The following is a 10,332-nucleotide window of genomic DNA, read 5'->3' as shown; positions in this document are numbered from 1 at the left end:
GTGAGGCCAAGGGAATGGACTGTGACGCCACGGTTTCATGAGGGTTTCTGCCCAACAGCAAGCAAAAAGGTCCCACACAATCATTGGAGACAAAAAGCACGAATAGATGTGATGGGAAGGTTTCTCCTGAAACTTGATGGAAGGTTCTCAGGGATACACACAGATAGAGGCCCACATCAGGGCTTCCCTTCCCACCCAGCTCCATCCATAATAGATGAGGCTTCAAAAGCCCATGAGGAACTCAGAAGTTAGATGCTGCGAACCCCGGTTCCCATGCTGCTGGCAAAGGAAGCAAGCAATCCAAGCAGGGGAAGGAAACAGGTCTTTTGTCCATCCCATTTCAAGGTGGAATCCCTTTGAGGGGAACAAGACAATTACAATAACTAAATAGATCTCTGATGTGCCGCACTCACCCATCCATGGATGCCCAGCTTGAGCCCACTGCTCCGTGCGGTCATACCCTTTTAGCTGGGGCAAGCAGGCACAGGCTCTCCCTTGTGTAACTGCTTGCACCTTGCTGGGCCACGCAACATGCAGTGCCCCACACTGAACCCAGCCATTCCCAGCTTCCTGGGTGAGCCCAGGCAGGCACAAACTCAGCAGCAGGGCTGGCTGTGGGATCGCCATCAAAACAGGAATTTAGGTGGAGACATGTCACTGGAAATTAGGATTTTTGCCGGAAAAAGAACCAGCAAACCAACACACCCCCCCCTACGATCAATCATTTGTTCCGATTTTTTTCATTGGAAGCAAGAATTTTCCTTAAAGTAAACGCTGGTTACAGAAAAGCAGCTGTTTATTTTGCTTTCTGTAACCAAAACCAGAAGATGGGGCTTGAAAACCTTTTTTGAAGACCAACTGCTTTGGTCAGTAAAGCAAAAACAAAAGGAAACTGTTGCAATGACTAAAACAAATGTTTTCCTCTGAACCTCCAGGAACATAAAGAAAAGACATGATTCAATTGACTGCAGTCAGTATTTGAGTCCCTTGATGCTGCTAAAGGTGATGAGTATTTGCTGCCTGCAGCATCATAGACCTCCACAGCCCCTTCCTGCTCTGGTGTGCAGGCATTAGGATGGGATAACTGCATTATAATGCATATAATAACAACTGCATTAGCAGTTATTGTTAGCATCAGAATTAGAACATTTTGCTAATAATTAAAATTATTATTAGCAAAAATAACTCCTGTGCCCACGCTTTCAAGGACCAAACCTGCATTAGGACAGTGATCGTCTCCTCCAGGTATTATCTGCAGCCCTTTCAGGCTGTCACCAAGCACAGTGTGCATGAGGAGCATCTGAATGGCTGCTGGGTGCAGAAGGGACCCTTGGAGCCCCAAGCCTGGCTGTGGTTGGGCACAGCTTGTGGAAACACGCTGGGGAAGAGGCTATAGAACAGCTGGGTGCGACCACTTTGTATTTCCCCAGCTACCTGGACCAGTGTTTCCATCACTGCCCACCTTGCACATGGCTCTGTCTTCCCAAGGCCGATGGAGATAAGCAGATCGCTTCAATAGACTTGTCCTTGTTTGGAGCAGTTCAGCCATTAGGAAAAGGGAAAGAAAGAAATAAATTAAAAACAAAGATGCCTCTCTGGATCTTGGGTTATTTTTATTGATTTTTCAATCTGGACAAAGGAAGTGTCATTCAAAACCCAAACTCTTCCTTGTTAATGCACTTGCGCTGAATCAAGTTCTGTAGCAATCAATTAGCACATGAATAATTAAAATAGCATTTTAGCCTCAAATGTTCTGTCCATAAGAAGGTTTGTGTGAATCACAGGGCATTAATTCATACCTAGTTTTCTTAATGGACTTTGACCTTCGGCCTCACATCCAGCAACAATGAACTGTGAATTAATCCACCGTATTTCATGCGCTGTCAACTCATCCCATCTAAATGGAGCACAACCCCCCGAAAGGTCACCTGAATCTGTGGGGAGAGCAGATGTGGATGGTGTCAGCTTCACTGCAGGCCTTGGAAAGGTTTGGGGTCTACTGCATAGGGTGCCCCAAGGCACCAATGGTACCAGGCAAAGCCTCAGACCATCTCCCCTGCACAGCCTTGGGCTTTATTTAACTCAACGCCAGGCTCAAGATCCCCTTGCAGGGTGAAAATGCCATCATTCTGCTTCAGCAGAAGCTTGCTTCATACCTTAGCCTGGTCTTACCAAAGTCCTGCAGGATCCAGGCATGGGATTCTCCTTCGAGATCTCCCACCCCACATCCAGGGCTTCACATCCCTCGAGGGCTGGGTGAGCAGCAGCAACCCATTGGCTCTATGCCCCCTGCACGGGGTGTATGGCCATCACAGGAGGAGTAAAGGTCCAGAGCTCAGACCTCCAGCCCCTAGAAAACCCACATAGAATCATAGAAAGGTTAGGATTGGAAAGGACCTTAAAATCATCTAGTTCCAACCTTAGAGGACACTGATCCTATGGACTTCTCCAGGCAGGAAGTTCGCCCAGCCTTATTGGAGGGATGCTTCAAAGGAAAGGATGCAAATTCTATTACCCAGCCCTCAAGGTTTCCTCTGTTTAAAATCAAATCTGGGCTGGGAACGTGTCTGTGCTCCTGCACTTTGAGATGAGCTTTAATTAAGAGGTAAAATTATTAAAGCTGCAAGTTATTATAGCCTCAGGACCCCGGCCCAGTGATATGAAGCAGATGGTCCAGGGGCAAGCGAAAGCCCTTTAATAAAGAAGCGTTTGCAATTCATGAGCATTAATTATGTCCACTTCTCTCATTTTAAAATGTTCTGCTTGTCAGGCCTGGTATTGTGTGGAAAGCAAGCATGATGAATTAGGCAAACCCCTTCTGGTTCAGGACATATTCTTTGTGTGCCGAAAATTAAAAGTATTATCTCCCAGAAGATAGAGTGATTGGAATATTTAAGCACTTGGGGTTCCCTACCACCTTTGATTCCTCTTTTGGGTTTTGGAGGGTGCTGCTGGGATGCAGCATCCCCAGGAGGCTGTGGAGGATGCATCACCCCAGTCCCTGGGATGCTGACCATGAGGTGCTCCAAGCAGCTGTTTAACATGTCACTGGTGCCACCTTGGGCACTTATCCTTTTGCTTCACCCTCTGTCCACCCCATCTATTATTTATAAGACTGTAGCCTTTAAAACAAAGGATGAAGGAAAGGGTTGATCCCACTGAAGTCGCTGCTCTGCTGCAGTTTGCCATCACCACCAACATGCTTCCTCCCCTGATTTCCATGCGTGCGGAGTGCTACACTATACAATCACAGAATGGTTTGGGTTGGAAAGACCCTTAAGATCATCCAGTTCCAGCCCCCTGCCTCACAGGGGACAGGCACAAGGGTGCCTCGCACCAGACCATGTCACCCAAGGCTCTGTCCAACCTGGCTGTGCTCCAGGGATGGAGCATTCAGCACCTCTTTTGGCAGCCTATTCCAGTGCCTCAGCACCCTCACAGTAAAGAACTTCTTCCTTATATCCAACCTGAACTTCCCCTGTTTCAGTTTGAACCCACCACCCCTTGTCCTATCACCGATGAAGAGTCCCTCTCCAGCACCCATGGTACCTGCTTGCCAGGTGCTCTGTCCTACCACCAGGTCCCTGGCTGGAGCTGTAGCGTTTCAACAGGATCCTGCACAGCCAGACAGAGCCCTGCCTGCCCAGGCAGTGCTGGGATGGGGAAACCAAGGTAATACCCTATGGTACAGCAGCCGGGAGGCCAAGATCCCAGCCTGAACCTCCTAAATCCACACAGTGCCCACCCACCCTGCTCACCTGGGTGATAGAGCAGCTCCAGGGCTAAAGGCAAAGCGCCTGAGGGCTCTTAGGAGAGGGAAGCAGCCAGGATCCAAATGCATGGACCGCCCTGGCTAAGAGCTCTGCAGCATTGCTGGCACTCTGCTTTGTGCAATGAGAGCCATACCCTTAGTTTTGGCTGGTTTGGGCTCTGATATCCCTGCAATAGCACCTCAGTCTCCAAGTCCCAGCACACTTACACAGGAGAGAAGGGTGAAGGTTCACACAGTGCTGCCCTCAGGCCAGCCCAACTCTATTTGCTGCTAACACAGCATCCTACACTTGAGTAATCACAGGTTTTGGTCTCCCAGAAAGGGAAGAAATGCCAAATCAGTGCTACTCTTTTCAGAGAACAACCATGGCTGTGTGGTTTGGGGTAAATGCATATGAGACCCTTATTTTGGATGCAACAGATAGAGGGATCTTACTGTCTGGGTGGGATGAAGCTCTGACTGAATGCCTGGACCTGAGCTAGGTGGGTTCTGGTTGCTCATCACAGTTATTGGTAGACTGAGAGAGTTGAACCTATTTGCCTTGGTGGTAAGATGTAGGTTCTACACTGGTTTGGACTGGAAAAAGATGGAGATACAGGAAACACGAGGTGCACTTCAGAAAACATAGCAGGATGCTCAGCCACCAACAGCACTGCCCACTGAAGCTCAAAACCATGGCATGAATAACTGGTCACCTGGCACATCAGGAAACCCTACAGCACCCCATGAAAATGCCAGTCTGTCTTATTCTTGTCCTTTGCTTTCTCCCCTCGTCTCTTTTTCCCTCTGAGCATTTGAAGCATTCAGTGAGACCACTGAAAACACAAAAGCGCACGATTCCTCCTACCACCCTCAGGAAAGAGGACTTCTCCTTGCTCTGATGCGCAGCTAAAACTCCACTCCTTGCATTTTCCTGGGTACAAACTCAGGTTTTCCATGCAGAGAAGGTCTCGCACCACGTTACGAGGCTGGTGGGAAAGGGCAAGGGCTACTTAATGTGCTCAAACCACTCCCCAGCCCCAGAGGGCATCAGTCTGACCTCCCATCATGAGCCCTCCTGCCCTCCCCATAATAGCTGCAGCCATGACATGGCCTCCTTAAACATGACATAGTTTACATTCATAGAGATTTATTGGCTCTTCCTTTTGCCCTGAATTAAGACCCATTGTGGGGCCATTTGTTTTTTCCAGGCCTTAGAGAAGCCCAGGACTGGAGGAATTCTGCAAGTCCCCTCCAGAGTCCCAGCAAGGACACCAGGCTTCTGGAGGGCACGAATCCACTCTGAAAATGGCCCAGCTCATCCCACACACTGTGCTAAGCACCAGTCTGAGCTGGTCTGAGTTGAAGTGAATCCACAGCCTAGAGCCAGAAAGTCAGTGCTTTAAAGTAAAACTGGTCCTGCCTGTGAATCCTTCCACATAAATCAGCAAAACCAAGTGCTTGGGTTTGACTTTATTCAGTCAGCCCACAGGAGGAAAAGGAGAAGGATGCTATGGGTGCTTGTTGGGTGCAGTGATGGCTCAAGGCAATGGGTGGCTCGTACCTTGGAGCCTGGGTCAGCCTCATGACACCCTTTGCTTCCCCATCCAGGGATCCTGGGGGACAAGTACCATGCAACACAGGCTGGCAGGTACCCACTGCTCCCACCCTTGCTTTGCAGGTGGGGAAACTAAGGCAGCAAAGGCTCGCCCACATAAACGCATTGCCCAGCACTGCTTTTAGGCTGACTTTGTCAAACCAACCCAGAAGAGCCTGCGTACGCTCAGCTCCACCCCAAGACGAGCTCTCTAGGACCCTGATCCCAGCAGCCTGCTGCAAGTGCAGTAGGAATCTGCTGCCCTCTCCTGCTCGTTCCCAGGGATCTGATTTGCCTGTCAGCTTCCTGGGGCTTTAGTTTTGCTCCACCATTTAATTTGGCCGTGATTTATTTATAGCCACGCTTATAAAACATGTAACTGCTGAAGCCTCTCTCCACGTGGATGCTTATGGGCACTGGAATCGCCACACGCTGCTGGGCAAGAACATCCCCACAGGTAATAGGTAATGCTGCCAGGCTGCTGCAGGGCTGCAGAGCATCCTCTGCGAGAGCAGCACATTCAGTCATGCGGTCCTTTGGTATCGACAGAACATTTCAGGCTTGTGTTCCCATCCCTTCACTGGCCATGTCCGGGCATTCCGGCTCTCTCCCTGCAAGAAGAAACGCCGCTGGTGCCACCGATGGAGCTCCAAGGTCTTTGGAGACTATTGCCACTGCATGAAGATGTCCCAGCACAATGACAGTTGTCCCAAGGAGGTCCCCAAGGTTGGCTCCAAGACCTCCCAAGAAAAGGGGTGGGTGACCCTGCTGCAGGTTTTACTGCTGAACCCCGAAGTGCTGTCAGAACCCCAGGGGCACTGAAACAGGCTTTAGGTGTGAGAAGCATCTAATGCAACCTCCTCTCCAGCATGGATCCTACCCAAAGGACCGTGAGCTAAACCTGCCAGGAGCACACAGGCAGAGCTCAGCCCCAGTGTGTGCTCCCTGCTCTCTCCTGCAAGCGACCAGTCCTGTACCCATCCTTTGAAGGATGCTGAATGTCCCTGGAGAAGCACTAACAGACCGTGTCCAGCAGGCACCCATGGCTTGGTGAAGACTTGAGGCTTATCCTGGTGCATAAGGCATCCAGGCAGGGCTGGGGATGTGGCTCAGGACCTCCAGTGCCTTTCTGGAGCAGCACCTGGAAGCCAGGCAGGCCTCCCCAGGGTGGCTGGAGCCAGCCCACAGCACAGCTCTCCCAACCAAGCCCCTTCAGCCCAAATATACACTTACCTCCTGCCACCAGTGAGTCATTGCTTTCTTTGCATGCTCATGCCTACAATTTGCACATGCCATCATCCCATGACACAAGTATCTCTCCGTTGTCTTGCTGTCAGCCAGCCCAGCTTGCCTGTGCTGCTTTCATTACCTGACACAGAGGGCAAAAAGAGGCTTAAATCCCCCCTCACATACAAACAAACCCCACCTCCCCACCACCCCAGTTAAACACCAGCATATACCTCATCCCAGTGCACGGCCAAAGGCAGCTCCTGCAGCCCTGGGCCAGGCACACAAAGGGAGGCACTGGGGAAGCAGCCCCCTGCAGAGCTCTAGCAGGGGCTCAGGAACCTCTCCATTCACCTGCCCCTCTGCTGCAAAGGGGTCAGGAGCAGCTCCACCTCCACCAGCATGGCCAGGGGCATGGGGGCAAGGCTGGGGTGCACTTGGGCTCAGGGGGCATCTCATTAAGGGAGATAAGAAGGAATCAGAGAGCAAAAACAACCAGGTCCTGAGCAGGAGGAAAGGGAGGTGGGAAGTGATGCATCCTCCCAGGCCGATTCATACTCAATCCCTAGGTGCAGGTGGAAGGAGACCCTGCCTGCAGCAGGGCAGATGGGATCGCCTCCCAATCACCCCCAGGTGCTTCACGGTCAATTAGAGGCGAGAGGGGAGGAAGGGAGAGGGGTTAAAGATTAGGCAAAGGGCCAGGCCAGGGACCCAGCGGGGAGCTGCTCTGCCCATCTATATCATAGACACTAATTTGGTTTAATTCACTTCAAAGACCTTCCTGTAGCTGTGGCGTGCGCAGGGTTGGGGTCTATTCTCAAAAGAGATTTGAAAGGGGGCAGGGGCCTTTTCTCTTGAAAGCATCCCAGGGAGAGTGCTCTGGGATTGGATTTCTTTCTTGTTGCTTCTTTTACAAGGGCTGTCTCCAAAGGCAGATAAGAGGGAGCCCTGGGAAATGAAAGTGAAAAAAGCCTATATGAAAGGAAACACAACCGACAGGGACTGAAATGAAGCAGTTAAAGCACTGTAAAATAAAGCTTCTCCCCACTCAGTGCCTGCAGAGGGGCAATAAAACCATCCTGCAAAGGTTCCCCCAGGAAAGCACACCTCTTAGGGAAAGTTAAAGATGTTGAATAATCCCCCAGGAAGCGAATAAACCAGGGATAACTCAGTGCTTTTAAGGCTTTCATCAGTCCAGGGAAAAATGGCTTTTTAATGCTGGGAGGCTTAAGGAGAACGTAAACCCAAGCAAACAGCCTGGGGCAGGATGACCCCTTAGCAGGCAGGAAGCAAAGTGGGAGGAGCAGGTACCAAAGGGCCACCACCAACCTGCTCCTTCCTATGATGTGGATGAGACAGAGCCCAGGAGCTGTGCTGGCTTCCAGCTCGTCTCTGAGCATCCTTTGAGCAATCACAGCTGCCCTTTCTCCACCCCTCTCCAGGGAAGGGGCAGCATCTCTTTGGGTGGAGGCAATGCAAGAGCTGAGGGGTGTGAAACCACTCTGGGGACAGACCCTACAGGAGCATCCCCAGAGCTGCACCCTTTCAGCCCCAGCATAGTTCATCCTGGGCTGAAATCAGGTGTAGACACCCTGAACGCTCCTGCAGCATCTCAGGCACCTCCTGACTTCAAGGCAGAGAACTTCAGTGCTTGCACATGCTAACTCAGTGCTCAGAGCTAAAGAGCTCTCTCCTGACCACTGATCAGCCCGTCCCTGTGAGGAGAAAGGGGAGCCAAGCAGAGGAAGCGCTCCATAAATCACTGCACAAAGAGGCTGTGCTCAGGGAAGCATCGATAATCATGTTAAATAATTACAGGGAGGGGGGGAAGTTGACCAAGTGAGAATAGGAGGGCTGGGGGGTCAGCACTGGGGGCAGAGAGGGGGGAGAGGTTTGTGGGCAGGCTGGAGGATGAGGGCAGCACAGAGCTAGGAGGGCTCAGGGGATGGGAAATGTAGATTAGATCTTAGGCAGAAGCTCTTCCCTGTGAGGGTGCTGAGGCGCTGGCACAGGGTGCCCAGAGAAGCTGTGGCTGCCCCATCCCTGGCAGTGTTCAAGGCCAGGTTGGACACAGGGGCTTGGAGCAAGCTGCTCTGGTGGAAGGGGTCCCTGCCCGTGGCAGGGGTTGGAGCTGGATGAGCCTTAAGGTCCCTTCCAACCCAAACCAGTCTGGGATCCTATTAATCTATGGGTAGTGGATGCAAAACAAAGTGTTGCTAGACTCTGCTCCAAGCCCTGCATTGATCTAAATGCACACTCACTAAACCATACCCCAGCTCCAACACACTTGGGGAAAATTCATCTTTCAGCACCCCTTAGTGCTTGGCAGAGTTTGGCAGGGTTGGGCTATAGGGGGTGGCTTTTAAAGCCCAATTGCAGTAGTGGTGCTGTTATAACATTTGTTTTAATTAACCCAACTACAAAGCAGAGATAAAGCCTGGAGGGGTACCCAGGAGGGGAGCAGGGCTGCAGGCTGTGTTAAGGAGACCTGGCTATCACCCCTGCATCTGCAGAGCGCCCAAGCCCAGCCCAAGCACCCTCAGCCTGCTCAGGGCTGCAGGGACACCCAACAGCTTTGCTGTATCCAGGACTGAGCTGCTCCTGCCTGCACTGCTTCGGAGCCTGGTCCTGCACAGGGGGCACATGGCCCTTGGAGCAGGGTTGGTGCCTCCAAGCTGGCTCTGGAGAGCCATAAGCAGAGAGGGAAAGATGCTGTGAGCAGAAGAGCCACTCCCAGGCACCGGCGTTCTTTATCCCCACCATAATCTTTCCAATTTACAAGGCAGTAAATGAAAGGGGAAGATGGGACTTGCTCAGCGCATTTTCCAGAAGTATTTACTGCCCAGAACACTAGAAAAGCCATTTAAACAATAGCTTTTATGATACAACACACATTAAAGAAACTTCCCTTTTTCACCCCTCTGCCACTCTGTCCCATACTGCTGCTGTTCCATTCAGCTAGCTGGTTTATGGGCTGCTGTGATTTTAATTGGGCTCTAGCCCCAGGGTGCAATGAAATTTTGGAGTCTCATTTAGCTCCAAGTGTGCTTACAGCTAATGGAGCAGAATGCTGGGTCCTGCCTCAATGTCTTCTATCACCCTTGTGAGCAGGGAAAGCCGTGCATGGGGAGCAGGGACGTGATGCGGGTGATGTGTCCCAGGCCGGGTGCTGGTGGTCCCCACTTCCATGTGGGTTCCAGGTGTAGAGGATGGTCACCGGGCACGCAGAGGCCCGGGACGTTCAGGATGGTGTTTGGGAAGCGCTTTTCCACCCCGAGCCGGCGCTCCCCTGCATCGGTCTTGCCCGGTGCCTGTTGTACCGCCTGCAGCCACCGGACGGCGGCCAAGGACCGTGATCGGGACCGGGGCTCCCCGCTCGCCCCATGCCTGCCCGGTGGGACCAGACGGGGATGGGTTGACCAGATTAAAGCAAAAAACGGTCAAAAGAGCTCGTCCTCGTCTTGCCCGGCCGCTCCACCAAAGCGCGGGGCACGTTTGCAATCACAGCTGAGCACCGGCTTAACGGAATCTGGTGTTTTCCAACCCAATGGAGTCATAGAATCATAGAATGGTTTGGGTTGGAAGGGACCTTAAATCATCCAGTTCCAACCCCTGCCATGGGCAGGGACGTCTCACACTGACCCATACCATGGAGCATTCACAACTTCCTTGGGCACCCTGTGCCAATGCCTCATCACCCTCACAATAAAGAACTTCTTCCTCAGATCTAACCTGAACTTCCTCTGTTTCAGTTTGA

The sequence above is a fragment of the Pezoporus flaviventris genome, unplaced genomic scaffold (assembly GCF_033815535.1).
Source record: "Pezoporus flaviventris isolate CSIRO_AGI_PZ_B2104156 unplaced genomic scaffold, CSIRO_AGI_Pfla_v1 ptg000020l, whole genome shotgun sequence".
Lineage (NCBI taxonomy): Eukaryota > Metazoa > Chordata > Aves > Psittaciformes > Psittacidae > Pezoporus > Pezoporus flaviventris.
This window is presented reverse-complemented; position numbering follows the sequence as displayed.